A 19,749-nucleotide genomic window follows, 5' to 3' on the forward strand; every position below is an offset into this window, starting at 1 on the left:
AGTAAACTGGAAATTCAGGGGTGAAAATAATTTTAGCTTATTTGAAATAAGTTGAAATATGAAAGTCTTACCCTAAAATTCAATGTTTATAACGCTCAAGAACTGGATTGCAAAACTACTAAAAGTTTGGATTTTCCCAATCGAAAGCTTCGTATTCTTCTTCCCCACCTCTTTCCCCGGTTTCCAAAGATCTAGTCTTGCACAAGAAATCTCTGAATGCAGCTTCTACAGTCGCAAAGACATCAAAAACTTCCTCACTTCGTCACGACTCATATAGTTGTAGCATGTGTCCAAGAATCGATAATGGAGGAATGCTTTATTCTAAATCGAAAATGCTTCCGATGAAGATCAACTCGTCCACACCTTGTATCAATTGTATGGTACCATTACGACATGATGTCGTGTTAGATGACAATCTATTTCTATATGATGTCGTGTTAGATGACAATCTATTTCTATATGTTTGGTACGTTCGTGAAATACATCATTATGAGCAATCTGCATTGCACTATTATTATCATAAAAAAGTGGAATAGCAGCGGATGAAGGAACACCCATATTTTGAAGTAATAATTGTAACCAGAGAAGCTCAGAGGTAGTCTCTGTAAGAGCACGATATTCAGATTCTATACTAGAACGAAAAACAACTGTTTGTTTCTTACTTCTACATGAAATGAGAGATGTTCCAAGAAAGAAACAATAGCTAGTAGTGAATCGACGGCCAGTTGGATCACTTGCCCAATCAGCATCAGAGTATGCTCCTAACTCTAGAAGAGATAAGTGAGAAAAATGTAGTCCATGAAATAAAGTTTCTTTAATATATTGTAATATACGAAGAACGAAAGAGAAATGAGTTGTACGAGGAGATGACATAAATTGACACATGATATGGACAACATATGCAATATCTGGCCGAGTGGCAGTAAGATATATAAGACTACCAACTAGTTGTCGATAAAGTGTTTAATCACTTAGTGGAGTACCATCAGTAACAACCAAATGTTCTGTGGAGTCAAAGGGTGTGTTAACAACTTTTGTGTTAGTAATACCAGCCGAGATATGAGATCAGTTGCGTACTTAGTTTGTAAAACATAGTAACCGACTTTGTGAGAAGTTATTTCAAGTCCCAAGAAATAACTTAAATGTCCAAGATCTTTCATTTCAAATTGTTGATGTAGAAAATTCTTGAGATTGCGAATTCCATTTGTGTCATCATTAGTACTTATCATGTCATCCATATAAAGTAAAAGTAAGGTACAACCTTGATCTGTTTTGCGCAAAAACAATGCATGATCATAAGAACTGGATTTGAAACCAAGATTACCAATAGTGTCGCTAAATTTGGTGAACCACTCCCTAGGAGCTTGTTTGAGACCATAAAGTGCTTTGCGGAGTGTACAAAATTTATTTGGAGGATGATCATATCCAAGTGGAGGTTGCATATACACTTCTTCTATTAGTTCACCATTAATGAATGTATTTTTGACATCAATTTGAAATTGTTGCCATCTTTTGCTAGCAGCTACTACAATGAGTCTACGAATCGAGGTCAATCGATCTACAGGGGCAAATGTTTCCCCATAATCAATACCATATTCTTGAGTATATCCCTTATCAACAAGGCGAGCTTTATATCGTTCAACTGAACCATCTGCTCGTGTCTTAATTTTAAAAACCCATTTATAACCAACGACTGACTTATGTGAAGATAAATCAACCAAGTCCCAAGTTTTTGTCTTGGAAAAGTGCTTGTAATTCTTCTATCATTGCTTGCTTCCATAAAGGGTTAGAGTTGGATTTACGAAAAGTACGAGGTTCATAGAGAGAGACTATAGTTGAGTACACATGATAGTTACGAAGACGAACAGAAGGTCGACTTACATGATTGGTACGAAGAGGAGGTGGTGGCGGTGATGGTGGAATATAAGAAGATTCTTGAATGATATGATCAGATGAGGTATGTGCCAGATTTTGAGAGGAGAAGATGTCGATGTAGGAAATACGGATGAAGTTGAGTCGCATGAGTTGTGAAATGGTCCTATACAAGAAATATCAGGAAACAGAGGTATGGTAGGATCACGAAAAAATTGAATAGGAGGTTCATTAACTCTAAATTTAGATATAGTTGAAAACATTTTATGTTCCCAAAATCATACATGACGAGAGATAAGAAGACGTTGAGATAATGGATCCCAACACCTGTATCCTTTGTGTTCGATTCCATAACCTAAGAAACAACATAATCGAATTCGAGGTTCAAATTTATTTTATTCATGAGGTTGTATTAAAAAAACACATCCTAAAACTTTGAGAGTTTAATAATTCGGAGATCGATTAAAAAGACGTTCAAAAGGAGAGATGTTACATGTGACGGGAGAAGGAATGCAATTGATAGTATAAATAGCGGTGAAAACTACTTCTCCCCAAAAGTTCTCGAGACAAGAAGACGAGATGAGAAGGGCTCGAACAACATTAAGAATGTGTCTATGTTTTCGTTCTACCCGACCATTTTGTTGAGAAGTTCCAGGACAAGATCTTTGAATAATTGTGCCCTCTTGTGCTAAAAACTCTATGAATTTTGTGACTTTGTATTTTATGGCATTATCAATGCGCAATAATTTAATTTTGAAGGGAAAATGAGTCTGAATCATATTAGCAAACCGAATATAAATTGAGGACAATTCAGACCTATTACACATCAAATAGATCCATGTATAACGAGAAAAATTGTCAGTAAATATCACATAATATTTTAAACCTTCCATAGTATTATGTGGTGCATGACTTCAAATAACAGAGTGAATCATATCAAAAGGTTCTAAGAAATTAGAATCATTAGAAAAAAAAAAGGGAAAGCATGTCCTTTAGAAAGCTCACAAAAAACACAAACAAAAGTTACAGTCTTAATAGAGCCTAAAGAAACACTAAAAATTAAAGAACTCAAACGATCTTTAGAAGGGTGACCTAATCGAGAGTTCCAAATTTGAGAAGTGATAGCTCCAAAAAAATATTGTGATTGAAGAGATAGAGAAGTGAGTTCAAAAAATCGTTCAACCTTACGTCCCGTTCCAATGATTTTATTTGTTTGAGAATTTTGCACAACACAACCATTACTCAAAAAAGTTATGTTAAAACCGAGATCACATAATTGTCCAACAGAAATAATATTTAACGAAAGTTTTAGAACAAAAAATATTTCAGGTAAGGACAATATAGAAGTTTGAGCGGTACCAATAATTTGAACATTCAAAGTAGTATTATCAGCAGTATGAACAACATACAGAATAATAGGCTTTCTAGTGAATGTGAGAAAAGATGATTCAGAAGTCATATGATTACAACATCCTAAATCACAAAACCCTAAGGTAGAAGTACCTAGTGTGGTAGATAACACTGAAGAATATAAGAATGGAGAAGATGTAGTACCATAATTTGATTGAAGTGTAGTACCATGATTTGATTGAAGTTTTTGTAAGAGTGATTGAATGTCTATAAGAGAAAATTTTGGAAAAGTGTTCTGTAATGAAGTACCTGTGACAGCAGCAACGCTAGAGAATGCAAATTTGGAAGAATTATCTATTAAAATTGAATTAATATGAACATCAATATTCAGAAATAAATACACAAACCTTAAACGACCATAAACCTAGAGCTTAACTCTGATACCATGTTAGAGGTTTAGGAGAAAGAAAATAATAGTGTGCATTTTTATTCAATATAATAAAGGTATTTATACTTGAGTTTCAATAGCAATATAAGGAAAATATAATATAATATATCAATATAATATATTATTATATTATATACACTAACCGAAACTATGAAGAACCTCCGCGAGCAGGACATCACTTCGGGATGCGAATCAGCTAGAATTCCTTCACACGAATATACCTTGACCTTTAGAGCATCTATTTGCGTCTTTGTCAAAACTTATGGACGATTATCAAACTCTCAAACAGAAGTTCGCATACTCATTCACCAATGGCGGACAAAATAAGTTCGATCGATGGATATGAGCTGAAACTCTTAAAACTAACATAGTTTTATCTCTATCCCTAGGCTAAGAAAATAAGTATAACCTAGGATTTTATAGAAGATAATATTTATTAAGATATCAAACAATCATTAACAATTTGAATAAATATTCAAACAAACCGAAATATAATTTAAAATCGATATTTGAATTGATTGATGAATGTATATAAGTTCTATGAGCTTAGATTACGACTAAAGGAGAACCTTACTATAAGAAGAAGAATCGAAGAATGGAACACGCTCGAATAAAAGGAACAACCACTTGCAGATGACCACGCCGGAGAAGACGAACTTTCACTGGAAATCGCTGAACCAATTTCTCTCTTGCTGTTAATCGCTGGAGGAAGCTCTTTAGTGTTTCTCACAATGAATGCCTAAGCCTCTCAGTAGTTGTTGGGAGGTTTTGATTGATGCAACATATATGAAAAGTCTGAACCGTTGAGTTATTATCTCTATTATCTTTTGGTGGACTATTTGACTGGAAAGGAATCAACGTACGTTCAATGATTGTATTCAACCGATGTGTATAATTTATAACGCCATAATTATGATACTATCTTAAATTTGTTCTAGAAACCCCGTAGAGTTGGTTGGGGAGATCATCACTTCTTTTGAAGAGTTTCATGCACGATAATTATTTTGTTGTACGTTGGTCTACTGTTTTTGTTTTATTTCTCTCTTTTGTCTTCTTTTTTAATGTCATCCTTTGTTTCGTTGTGCTTAAAAGAATCAGATTTTAATATATCATATGAAGGAGTCAGGATTAACCACCCGCGAATAATATTTGGGTCAAAAATAAAAAATAAAATCAGCAACAATTTTTTTCTAGGTAATTAACATCTACATAGACCAAAGAGTGAATGTTAATTTGATTAACACAAGAAAAATTTATTGACTTTTGAGGGTACATTATACTTAGTACATGTATTTGTCACCATAGATCTCAACATCACTTATTTTGCACTCTTATTGTTTTAGGTGATTGTTTCTCTTGTCAAATTATTGTCCCTTTAAAAATGACACAGAAGAAATGTTGCTGAAGAACAAAGCCTAGTAATATTCAATTAACTTACTGCATAATTATATATATGTCTTTTGGTATAACATGTAAGTTTTTATACAAGTTATGGGAATATTGTAAATGTTTTTTTTTTGTTAAATTTAAATTTCACTATTTTTTCTTTTAATTAATATAAATTAGTACTAATAAGAATAATTTTATTCAAATATACGTTAAGTCCAACATATAACATAACATATAGAATTTAAAATTTAGTGGCTACATTTTAGCAATGGATAGATAATTAACATCTACTTAGACCATATACAGGAATTATGTTAATCTGCTGATAATTGGAATAAGAAAATCTTATTGACTCTTGAGGGTATACAGTTGCCGCCTCCTTAAGAATACAATTTCCTCCCCCATTCACCATGATTGGACCTGGCTTGTAAATGATGGCACTTTGTAAACCATTGCATCTCAAGTTCACTTCAGCTTGAGCACATCTACATGTGTTTGTAATAGTTACATCCCAAGCTGGTACTTTTGATGATGCGGGTGTTTGTGTTACTTGTATAGTGCTAATTGGACACTCAGCTGCAGATTAGACGTTAATCGTATTGTGAGTAATTTTATGGATTCAATTATTAAAACTAAAAAAAATAATCAATTTTTACCTTGATTGAGAATTGTCAAGTTAGCATCTATTAAAATGATACCTATTCATAATGAGAAGAATAAAACAATAAAAAAACAATTTTAAATAAAAATAATAGACTAGAGATGGTGGGAAAAAAATACCACAAAATAGTACAACAAAGAAACATCCAAGCTTAACTCCTTCCATTGAAATTGAAATTAATGTATTCTATTCTTAATTATAAATATATTATGAGAAAGAGTGTGTTTTCTCTAGTGGCCTATTGTTGTTTATATATAAAATTGAATGCATTAAAATGGGAAAATATTAATAAGCCTAATTATGTTAATCTTGAAATAAATTAATGGTGATTATTATTATTTATTGATTTATTTCCTAAACAACTACTAAATCCGAAAAATATTTATAAAATATTTAAGAGGTGTTAGTTAAAGAAAATAATTAATAATTATTTTTAGATTCTGATTTATTACCTTTAAATAATTATTAATATTGTTTTTATTATTATTCCTTTTATTTAGACATTTTTTTACTATATTTATGTAATTTGCTAAATTATCAATATTATATCTTAATATATTGTCGGGTAAAGATGGGCTAATTCATATATACACCTCTTTAATTATGTACAAATTTTCAAATTAATCCTTATATATGCATTTCTTGAATTCTCTCAAAGAATATTAAGTCTTTATTTTTTAAAAAGTTTAGTACCTAATTTTTTATATTTATAATAAGCTAGGTGAATATATATATATATAACGCGTTTAGAAAAATGGAGATAAATTTGAAAATATCCAAAACATGTATGATTCCAATAAAAATGTTACTGTTTATCAATGAGCAAGGAAATCAGTTCGACAATGTTCTTTTAACAAAAATTGCCATAAACATAATATTTAATTTCCCGAGTTCTTCTGAAAGTGCTAAGAAAGGGTGGATGTTGAAAAGATGGAGTTGGTTTTGTCTATTTTAATGATGAATTTAATTAATAATAAAGAGTTCTATGTAAGAACATTTTTCGTATTAATTTTTAAATTTGTTATTGTACAAGATAATAATAGAAGTAGCTATAAAGTTAAAGATGCATCGGTGTGCAATGATTGCATTGGCTAAAACCCACACTATATACATGTAGACATTTAGTTTACTTTAGGGAGTATCTTCAGCTGTAATATATTTGTTTTACAAAAGTTGAATGATTTTTGTAATGATTATAACAAAAATATCTATCACGGTTAGACAAGGTTATTGTTGTAAAAGGGAGAGAATTAAACTAATTTTATTAATTAAATAAAAATAATATTTGCACAAATTAAATTTAATTTGAATTAAATTCAAATGTGTATTAATGGTGAAATTTAATTTAACTTAAATTTACATAATATTTAAATATGAATTAATTGTGAAATTTACACCAAATTTAAATATGAATTAAAGTGAAATTAAAATTAATATCAAATTGAAATCTGAATTTATGTGAAATTAATCCAAATGAAATTTAGATTAAATTTTAATGTGAATTATAGTGAAATTTAATTCAAACGAAAATGAATTTGTTAATGGGTACAATTAACATTAATGAATGTTAATTGCTATTTTAACTAAAAAAGACTTATTATTGGTTGTAACTTGTAAAGATGATGAAAAGACAAACAAAGATAACCTTTGGATGGATGAATGATAGATTAGTGACTATTGGATTAAAGAATTGATTATAAGTTTAATTTTTAACTGTAAATATCACTTCATCTTGTATTCCTCTCCACACATTATCTCATCATTTTCACTCTAGAATTCCAAATTAAAGTTCTCTCCTTATGTTTTTGAGTAATCTTCGAGTTCTTTTTGTTCGATATTTCCGTTGAAACCCGGTGATAGTTCAAGTATGCTAGTCAAGTTCGAAGAGTAGTGATTTTAGTACACATAATCACTACTGGATTGTTGTACCTTAGGAGACAGCCATCTACGATAAGCTTCAGTACAAACGGGAGATGATAAAACTGTTTGGAAATGTGTCTAACATATATCTTGAATCAACTTAATTTGGTGATATCGTTCTTTATATAATGTATTTTATTTAATTTCTTTGTAACATCGTTCTATTATATATTATTTATCATTTTCATCATCCTTTGCAAGTTACATCCAACCATAAGTATTTTGTAGTTACAATAGCAATTAACACCATTTGTTAATTGCCTTTTTCAAAGCATTAATGTTAATTGTAACAATTAACAAATTCATGGATTAAATTTCACTATAATTCACATTTGAATTTGATGTGAATTTTATTTGGATTAATTTCACTTTAATTCACATTTGAATTTGATGTAATTTTCATTTAGATTAATTTTACTTTATTCACATTTGAATTTGGTGTGAATTTCATTTTTATTAAATTTCACAACTAATTCACATTTTAATTTTGTGTGAATTTCATTTGGATTAAGTTTCACCATTAAATCAAATTTGAATTTTTTTTAAATTTTATTTGTCCAAATATCTTTTCCAATTAATTAATAAATTACTTTAATTCCAACAATCCTCACATTAATGGAAAGAGAAATGATTGGGGAAGGGAATTTGAGAGGGAATTACGTGTGCAATCTGATTCACTGAAAAAATAACAAATTTTCTCTCTCTCTCTCCTCACTCTTTATCCTTTTCCAGCCAGCGATTTGGTGACACGTCATTTGCTCTACCATTTTTTCTCCCAAATTTCCCCTATCACTTCTCTAATAGAAATTGAAAGATTCACTCGGTGAAAGTTTCAAAATTTGAATCTACATTAGGTAGGTATAACCTTTTGAACCTTCCCTTATGAAAGTATATAACTTTCTAGTCAAATAATAGTCTCGATGTCCGTGAACTATTCTGCCATTTGTGTAAACGATTACACACTTTCACATAGAATTCTTCCAAATACATGTCAAACTCTCATGGTTGTGTCCGTTTTGGCCATGGAACACGCATCTGGTTCTGTGAGAGGGTCTAGAATTGAACCGCTCAATTATTTTGAAGCGACCCCACTTCTACCTCACATATGATCTTTTTGCTCACAAAGAATTGTTAAAATCAACATGCTTATCCTCGTCAAAATATATATTGTTTCGTTATTATATTAATCCTAAACAATAACTTTCAAATTAGTATAATTAGGTTGTCCCATTAAACCTAGTTCCTTGAATCACTAGTCTTCATAGGTTAAGTTTTACTTCATAACAACTTATAGTAGGCTCATGTATTAAAAGACTTTCAAACTAACTCCCTATTCAATAATTTGGTTAGTGAATTCACAATGTTATCTTTGACTTACAAAGTCAAATTTGATAACTCCATTAGAGAGTATAGTCTAATGACATTATGTCTAAGACATATATGTCTAGACTTGTCAATGACTCTAAGTTTGTCCAATTTCAAATTAATATCACAATAATTATAAATTCTCGTTGGTACATTCTTAGATAACATTGGAACATCTTCTAATAAGAAGCATAATCATTCGTACATGTTTACCATTTAAATTTTTATTATGAAAATATTGTTTACTTGGCTAATTAGTAGAGAAAATGTCTTTAAACTATTCTAACTTCGTGTAAACGATTACTTATTTTTTATAGAAATATTTAATTTTTGACATAAGGTAAAATTATAGAAATAATGTTTAATCTATAAAACATAATTTATTAGAAGATTTCCATACGTAAATTGCACTTTCAAGTGTAAACATATTCACTTGTAGACGCTAAGTATTTCATTTAACAATATCAATATATCATTTGATAACAACATAATATTTCGTATAGTGGAATTCACATCCTTACTGAATTTATTAATTTTTATCGTAATTTTCAACGATAAATATATCGTACAAAAGACACGTAATAAAATAATTTTCATTTTCTTCATGATATATATAATTGCCACATTCACTTTTAATCAAAGTATGATCAAATTTTCATATCATTATTAAAAAATTGTCACAAGTCATACAAAGACTTTATAAATTTTCTTTTTCATCTTTTTCATAAAATCATTTTAAAGAAATTTGTTCTTCAAATTTTTATGAAAATAATGTCAAAGAAATGACGCGGTTCTTGATTTCAAAATCCTAAAATTTTAAATATCGATTTAAGCACCAACTCAACAAATATAAAGAAGACATTTTATTGTTATTTTATTTCTTTTTATAAAGTTCCGTAACTTTATCTTTTGTAGAGAACATATTTCTCTAATAATAAATTATCTTTTTACATAATATACACAATTATTTTTGTGTTATTATCAATAGAAATATTTTCCCCACATTCGTGTTGGTACCATTTTTTAAATCACACACACTTATTTGATTTAAATCAATAATTTTCTAATTAAGAAATTGTTACACAATTCTTTTGCATATTTCTTTTGTTATACTTATCATACAATGAATAAGATAAATATATTATAAATATTTAATTGAATAAAACATAATTTCTATACATGAGATTAGAATATTTATTCATATATAAATCATTCTTCACATAATCTCTACCTAATCAATTAAAAATATTAATTTCAACACTTAATTTTTATAAAAGAAATTAAGATATTTAATCAAATAAATATTCAACATATCACATAATTTCTATAAAAAAGAAATCATAATGTTTCAAGCATCTTTGACCGAAGTCGCTTAAATATTTATTTTCGGTTGCACGTTTGAATTTCATAATATCGACACATTTGCCACATTATTTCTCAAATCAAACAAGATTTTTTATTGAATTATTTGATTTAAAAAATATCAAATTAAGTAACTCTGTATTTAATATATTCATATATATTATAATTACTTCATATATCATTAAATAAATATTTTTATAAAATAGATCAATAACTCATTATAATAATTAATTATAATATTAATTATTACAATTAATTAGACTATTGACAATTTATTTGTAATCAAATACCAAACTAACTAATTATTATAAATAATTATTCATGTCATCAATTCGTCCGTTTCTTAATTAATTAGATGACTTTAACTTTTCATAAAAGTGATTGTATACCAAAAATCACATAATTTTATGATTTTTTTCCATAATTTTCTATTAAAACAAAATGAGTTACCATAGATCTTTACTCATATATATATATATATATATATATATATATATATATATATTGCTAGATAATCTTACTTATTATGAATGAGCATGAGTCAACATATTGTTAGCTAATATGCATGATATATATACAAATAATCACTTAGCAATATAATCAAATAAAATATAACAATAAATATATTTCATATCTTAATCGAAGCACTTACATTGTCATATTTTGAAAAATAATCGACGTAAAACGGCTATGCATGTTCAAAAACAAATCTAGGTAGATTATTCTCACCAAGACAATTTTTGTGAAGACATTTTCGACTAACATAGTTGTGTCTTTTTAAATACATGATTAGAATAAGTTCTAACACAAACTAATTATTTAATCTATTTATAAAGATAACCTTCATTCTCTATTATGATTAATTACATAATTTCTATAGAAGAAATTAAAATGCTTCAAAATATTAATGTCAACATAACTTTGACAAATAAAATTCCTACAAAAAAAATAATTTGGAACCCTAATTTATTTCATAATTATAATGATGTCAACATTCACGATTAATATCATTTGTCAAATCAAATTTCTTATAAAAAATCGTTATCGATCTCATTCATCTCATAATTTCCACACAAGAAATTATAATGATTTTCACATCAATGACTAAAGTCATTTTAAAGAGTCTAATTTATATAAAGAAATCATTGACTATCCATTCATCTCCAATATCAATGACTAAAGTTATTTTAACTAGTCTGATTTCTATAAAGAAATCATCGAACTGGGGACTTTTCACATCATACCCCTACATCTAACTTCGAACCACTGCACCAACGCGCTCTTTCTTTGTTTTATCGCTTTTATGACCTTTTGTTTTATTTATTAAGAAGAACATATTCTTCTTTCACTTCATTCTATCAACAAACGAATATATTACATTTAAAATTGATATCTTAATATCATAAAAAAGTAATATATAAGACAATTTATATTTATAATTAGATTTTATTTTCTCCTTAGTTAAGGAACACCATATCACAATTTTATTAAACTGAAATCATATGTTTCAATTATAATTAAAATTAATTTTAATGAATATTAATATATTATAATTATCATTAATTTTTTTTTAAATATAACTAACTTTTCAACTTCTTTCTTATACCAATTAAATTAAATTATATATATATAATATATATATATATAATATAAAGAAGGTGATTATATGTACTTTTGATGTAACTGACAAGGATGATAAAAAGGCAAACAAGGATAACGGTTGGATGAATGAATGATGGATTAGTGGCCGTTGGATTAAAGCTTAAAGCTTTGATTATGAGTTTAATTTTCAACTATAAATATTCCTTCACTTAGTATTCCTCTTTACACATCATCTCATCATTTCTCACTCTAGAGTTCCAAAAGACCTCTCCTTATTTTGTGACTAATCTTCGAGTTCTTTGCTCGACATTTACGTTGAATAGTTCAGATACGCTGGTCTAGTTCGATGAGTAGTGATTTCAGTACAGAATCCCTACTGGATTCGTTTACCCTAGGAGACAGTCATCTCCATAAGCTCTAACACAAACAGGAGACGATGAAACTGTTTTAAAGAAAATGTGTCTAAGACATGTCTCGAATCAACATTTAAATGTGGTGATATAGTTCTTTATAAATTATATTATATTTTATTTCTTTGTAACATCGTTCTAATATATATTTTATGTTATTTCAAAACAAGAATTCTAAGATTTCTATCAATGAATTTTTAGGAATTGGTGAACCGTGCCTCAAATCATTGTCGTGGGGTGATGAATATTTGGAGTCTTCTTTGGAGTATGACACAAATTCAGTGGGTGATTCTTAAGTCTCTTAGTAGTTGTTGGGAGGTTTGGATTAAGGCAACATATATGACTGAACTGAATCGTTGAGTTATTATCCCTATTATATTTTGATGTACTATTTGACAAGAAAGAAATCAATGTATGTTTAATGATTGTATTTGACCAATGCATATAACTCATAATGCTATAATTATGAAATTATCTAAAATTTGTTCTAAAAACCCGTAAAGTCGGTTGGGGGAGATCATTGCTCTTTTTGAAGAGCTTCATGCACGATAATTATTTTGTTGTACGTGGCCTATTGTTTTTGTTTTATTTCTCCTTTTTGTCTTTTTTTTTTCTAATGTCATTCATTATTTGGTTATGCTTAAAAGAATAAGATTTTAATATATCATATGAACCTTTAAAAAATGTTTTTGATTGGAACAAATTTGAATTTAAATAAATTCAATAGGATAACTTAATTATAATGTATTCAATTAAATTTAAATTGAGAAAGAGTTATTTATTTGGGAAAAAATAAAAAATAAAGTCAGCAACATTTTTTTTTTATAGGTAATTAACATCTACATAGACCAAAGAGTAAATGTTAATTTGATTATATATCATGATTAACATAAGAAAAATTTATTGACTTTTGAGGGTACATTCTACTGAGTACATGTATTTTTGTCATCATAGATATCAACATCACTTATTTTGCACTTTTATTCCTGTTGGTGATTGTTTCACTTGTCAAATTGTTATCCCTTTAAAAATGACATAGAAGAAATGATGCTGAACAACAAAGCCTAGTAATATTCAATAAACTTACTACATAATTATATATATGCCTTTTGGTATACCATGTAAGTTTTTATACAAGTTATGGGAATATTGAAAATGTTTTTTTTCATTAAATTTAAATTTCTCTATTTTTTTATTTAATTAATATAAACTAGTACTAATAAGAATAATATCATTCAAATATATGTTAAGTCCAAGATATAACATAACATCTAGAATTTAAAATCTAGTGGCTACATGGTTAGCTAGCAATGGATAGATAATTAACATCTACTAAAACCATATACAGGAATTAAGTTAATTTGATGATAATTGGAATAAGAAAATCGTATTGATTCTTGAGAGTATACAGTTCCCCCCTCCTTCAGAAGGCAATCCCCTCCCCCATTCACCATGATTGGGCCTGGCTTGTAAATGATGGCTTGTTGTAAGCCATTGCATCTCAAGTTCACTTCAGCTTGAGCACATCGACATGTATTTGTAATAGTTACATCCCAAGCTGGTACTTTTGATGATGCCGGTGTTTGTTTTACTTGTATAGTGCTAATTGGACACTCAGCTGCGTGCATATTAGACGTTAATTGTATTGTGAGTGATTTTATGGATTCAATTATTAAAACTAAAAAATAAATAAATCAATTTTTACCTTGATTGGGAATTGTCAAGTTAGCATCTATTAAAATGATACCTATTCATAATGAGAAGAAAAAAACAATAAAAAAACAATTTTAAATAAAAATAACAGACTAGAGATGGTGGAATAAAAATACCACAAAATAGTACAACAAAGAAACATCCAAGCTTAACACCTTCCATTGAAATTGAAATCAATGTATTCTATTCTTAATTATAAATATATTATGAGAAAGTTTGTGTTTTCTCTAGTGGCCTATTGTTGTTTATATATAAAATTGAATGCATTAAAATGGGAAAATATTAATAAGCCTAATTATGTTAATCTTGAAATAAATTAATGGTTATTATCATTATTTATTTATTTATTTCCTAAACAACGAGTAAATCTGAAAAAGATTTATAAAATGTTTAAGAGGTGTTAGTTAAAAATAATAATTAATTATTTTTAGATTCTGATTTATTACCTTTAAATAATTATTAATATTGTTTTTATTATTATTCCTTTTATTTAATATTTTTTTACTATATTTAGGTAATTTGCTAAATTTGCAATATTATATCTTTATATAATGTCGGGGTAAAGATGGGTTAATTCATATATACACCTCTTCAATTATGTACAAATTTTCAAATTAATCCTTAAAATATGTATTTCTTGAATTCTCTAAAAGAATATTAATTCTTTTTTAATAAAAAGTTCAATACTTAATTTTTTTTAGTTTATAATATGTAATGTTATTACGATGTAAACACAATAATATAAATATATATATAAGGTGTTTAAAAAAATGGAGATAAATTTGGGAATATTAAAAATATGTACGGGTAAAAATGTTACTGTTTATCAATGAGCAAAGAAATCAGTTCCACAATATACTTTAAAAAAAATTGACCTACACATAAGATTTATTTTTCCGAGTTCTTCTGAAAGTGCTAAAGAATGATGGAAGCTTAGAAGATGGAGTTGATTTTGTCTATTTTAATGATGAATTTAATTAATAACAAAGAGTTCTATTAAAAGAATTTTTTTTTGCATTAATTTTTACATTTGATATTGTACAAATAATAATAGAACTAGTTATAAAGTTAGAGATTCCTGGTGTGTGCAATGTTTGCATTGGCTAAAACCCACACTATATGAATGTAGACATGTAGTTTACTTTAGGGAGTATCCTGCAATATATTATTATCATTCTAATAGGTTAGACAAGATTATTGTAAAAACATTTTAAAAACAGTAAACCTATATTGGATAAAATTATTTCACCATAACAATGCAACTTTATTTAGATAGAAAAATTGAAGATAATGTCTTTATTTCACAATAAATCATGCATTAAAAAATATCTCTATGTGGAAAATGTTTGTTTTTAAATAGAGAAAACAATAAATATTGTTTGTACGCATTTTATGTTGTCCTCATGTTTTTTAAAAACCTTTGATTTATTCGTAAGGATAATGTCATAATACTTCTTTCCATTCGAAAGACTCATTTTAAGATGGTTTGTACAATTCAAAAATTGGTTGGTCTCATACTTTACTTATCATTTCGTGTGCTTTGCCTATGGAAGGGACGCAACGAAGGACTTCAATGACTAACACAACCTCGGGTACGCATTTTATGAAAAAGATTTTCTACAAAAGTTATGTTATAAATTCCTTGCTTACAATTGCTCTGAATCACATAAAAAGTAGTTAGAAAGACTATCATTTCGAAAGTTGTCATGTGTTAATGATGAGGAAAAAAATACTTTTATAGCATATATTTATTTTTATTTGGCTCGTACATGTCTTAGATTAGTACGTACAATGACGTATTAAGATAATCGACTTAGAGAGTCGTCACTTTAGTATATTTCACAAAGATACTAAATAAAAGAAAATCAAATATTTGTTTTTAAGGGTCCAGTGCATTACGCATTAGGAAAGGGTCTACGACGTAATATCCTATGGGCTTATGATGATGGACAGTCTCTACTCAAACATAATTGGCCATTGATTATTTGAGAGGATTGTGACACATGCGTTATGATTTCAGAACTTTTATGTTTTTGCGATTATCCTTTCTTGTGTCTAATCCAATGGCTAGCCCAATTCCTTTCTTAGAAATGACTATAAACGTCCATTATGTTTAGATAAGGTTGAGAAAATATAGCCAAAAATGTGTTTCGATCACAAGAATAACACAAATGTGATGTAAATAAATCACATATTTCTTTCTTGGAGATCAATCTATAGATTCTTGTAGAAAGAAATTCACGAATGTCGGAAAGTTTGCATGGAGAATTTTAAAATATTGAAGCCCCATTTATGAAGATTTGTATACATGTCATGAATAAATTTAAGAGCACGGTACACATGAGTTTGGATTTTTTTGAGCGATAGAATTCCATATGTGAAAAACAGTTTTATTCCAAATGTTCCCTAAAATTTTGAAATATTTTGTGCAGGTCAAAATATTTTTTTGGACATCATGTAAATGTTTTATAATTTCTAGAATTCTAGAATTCGAGAAATCATTTTTCAAAGATAGACTATTTTTCAAACAAGTCCTAATGTTGCGGAAAAATAATATTTTTGACCATTATGCATTTTTGAGATTTTTCTAAAATGATTTAGAAGCTTCAATCCATAAAAGAGGTTGTTTAATGTTAGAAGAACCAAACAAGCCTTAATTAATTTCTAGAATTTTGAAATTTAAATTTTGTGATCAAAATTGTATCTTAAGAAAATTCGACGGTTGATTTGGACGTTGACAAATAATTTAGGGGATGAAATAATTTTGAATTATTTAATATAATTCTAAATTAAAATTTCAGGGTGAAAATTGGACTTAAAAAAGTTTGGAGGCCTGAAAGAAGTAAACTGGAAATTCAGGGGTGAAAATAATTTCAGCTTATTTGAAATAAGTTTAAATATGAAAGTCTTATGCTAAATTTCAATGTTTATAACGCTCAAGAACTGGATTGCAAAACTACTTAAAGTTTGGATTTTCCCATTCGAAAGCTTCGTATTCTTCTTCCCCACCTCTTTCCTCGGTTTCCAAAGCTCTAGCCTTGCCCAGAAAATCTCTGAATGCAGCTTCTACAGTCGCGAAGACATCAAAAACTTCCTCACTTCGTCACGACTCATCTGGTTGTAGCATGTGTCCAAGAATCGAGAATAGAGAAATGATTTATTCTAAATCGAAAATGCTTCCGATGAAGATCAACTCGTCCACACCTTGTATCAATTGTATGGTACAATTAACGACATGATGTTGTGTTAGATGACAATCTATTTCTATATGTTTGGTACGTTCGTGAAATACATCATTATGAGCAATATGCATTGCACTATTATTATCATAAAAAAGTGGAATAGCAGCGGATGAAGGAACACCCATATCTTGAAGTAACCATTGTAGCTAGAGAAGCTTAGAGATAGTATCTGTAAGAGCACGATATTTAGATTATGTACTAGAACGAAAAACAACTGTTTGTTTCTTACTTCTAGATGATTGAGAGATGTTCCAAGAAAGAAACAATATCTAGTAGTGAATCGACGATCAGTTGGATCACCTGCCCAATCAACATCAGAGTATGCTCGTAACTCTAGAAGAGAAGAGTGAGAAAAATGTAGTCCATGAAATAAAGTTCCTCTAATGTATTGTAATATACGAAGAACGGAAGAGAAATGAGTTGTACGAGGAGATGACATAAATTGACTCACGATATGTACAACATATGCAGAAATGAGTTGTACGAGGAGATGACATAAATTGACTCACGATATGTACAACATATGAAATATCTGGCCGAGTGACAGTAAGATATATAAGACTACCAACTAGTTGTCGATAAAGTGTTTCATCACTTAGTGGAGTACCATCAGTAACAACCAAATGTTCTGTGGAGTCAAAGGGTGTGTGTAACAACTTTTGTGTCAGTAATACTAGCCCGAGATATGAGATCGGTTGCGTACTTAGCTTGTAATAAATAGTAACCGGATTTGTCAGAAGTTATTTCATGTCCCAAGAAATAACTTAAATGTCCAAGATCTTTCATTTCAAATTGTTGATGTAGAAAATTTTTGAGATCGCGAATTCCATTAGTGTCATCATTAGTAATTATCACGTCATCCACATAAAGTAAAAGTAAGGTACAACCTTGATCTGTTTTGTGCAAAAACAATGCATGATTATAAGAGCTGGATTTGAAACCAAGATTACCAATAGTGTGGCTAAATTTGGTGAACCACTCTCTAGGAGCTTGTTTGAGACCATAAAGAGCTTTGCGGAGTCTACAAACTTTATTTGGAGGATGATCATATCTAGGTGGAGGTTGCATATACACTTCTTCTATTAGTTCACCATTAATGAATGCATTTTTGACATCCATTTGAAATAGTTGTCATCTTTTGCTAGAAGCTACTACAATGAGGCTACGAATCGAGGTCAATCGAGCTACATGAGCAAATGTTTCCTCATAATCAATACCATATTCGTGAGTATATCCCTTAGCAACAAGGAGAGCTTTATATCGTTCGACTGAACTATCTTCTCGTGTCTTAATTTTAAAAACTCATTTACATCCAACGACTGACTTGTGTGAAGATAAATCAACCAAGTCCCAAGTTTTTGTCTTGGAAAAGTGCTTGCAATTCTTCTGTCATTACTTTCTTCCATAAAGGGTTTGAGTTGGCCTTGCGAAAAGTACGAGGTTCATAGAGAGAGAAAATAGCTGAGTATACATGATAGCTACGAAGATGAACAGAAGTTCAACTTACATGATTAGTACGACGAGGAGGTGGTGGTGGTGATGGTGGAAAATAAGAAGATTCTTGAATGATATGATCAGATGAGGTATGTGCCGGATTTTGAGATGGAAAAGATGTCGATGTAGGAAATACAGATGAAGTTGAGTCGCATGAGTTGTGAAATGGTCCTACACAAGAAATATCAAGAAACAGAGGTATGGTAGGATCACGAAAAAATTGAGTAGGAGGTTCATTAACTCTAAATTTAGATATAGTTGAAAACAGTTTATGTTCCCAAAATCATACATGACGAGAGATAAGAAGACGTTGAGATAATGGATCCCAACACATGTATCCTTTGTGTTCGATTCCATAACCTAAGAAACAGCATAATCGAATTCGAGGTTCAAATTTATTTTATTCATGAGGTTGTATTAAAAAAAACACATCTAAAAACATTGAGAGTTTAATAATTCGGAGATCGATTAAAAAGACGTTCAAAAGGAGAGATGTTACATGTGACGGGAGAAGGAATGCAATTGATAGTATAAATAGCGGTGAAAACTACTTCTCCCCAAAAGTTATCGAGACAAGAAGACGAGATGAGAAAGGCTACAACTTGGCTTCTAGGCTTCTTTTGAATTTGAACAATTGCTCTGGTTGTAGTCTGACAAGTATAATTAAATTGAACTTCTTACACGGACTTGATAAATGTTTCTGTAAAAATATATAAGGAGATTGTATTCAATGATATCTGAATTACATAGAGTATGTCTATTATATAAACATTAATTTAAACTTATAAGGAAACTAATATAATATAATTATATAATAATATAATATCGACATTATCACAATATATCATATTGTAATAATATTTTACATATATTATCAAATTATATTATATCTCCAATATATTAATTAATTTTATTTATTAC

The 19,749-nt window shown here is 28.9% G+C and overlaps 1 pseudogene; it reads right to left on the reverse strand.

The window, feature by feature from the left end:
• Positions 1 to 17,249: 17,249 nt before the first annotated feature.
• LOC124941673 lies at positions 17,250 to 18,453 on the reverse strand (annotated as a pseudogene).
• Positions 18,454 to 19,749: the final 1,296 nt, after the last annotated feature.

The sequence above is a fragment of the Impatiens glandulifera genome, chromosome 6 (genome assembly GCF_907164915.1).
Source record: "Impatiens glandulifera chromosome 6, dImpGla2.1, whole genome shotgun sequence".
NCBI classification, from domain to species: domain Eukaryota; kingdom Viridiplantae; phylum Streptophyta; class Magnoliopsida; order Ericales; family Balsaminaceae; genus Impatiens; species Impatiens glandulifera.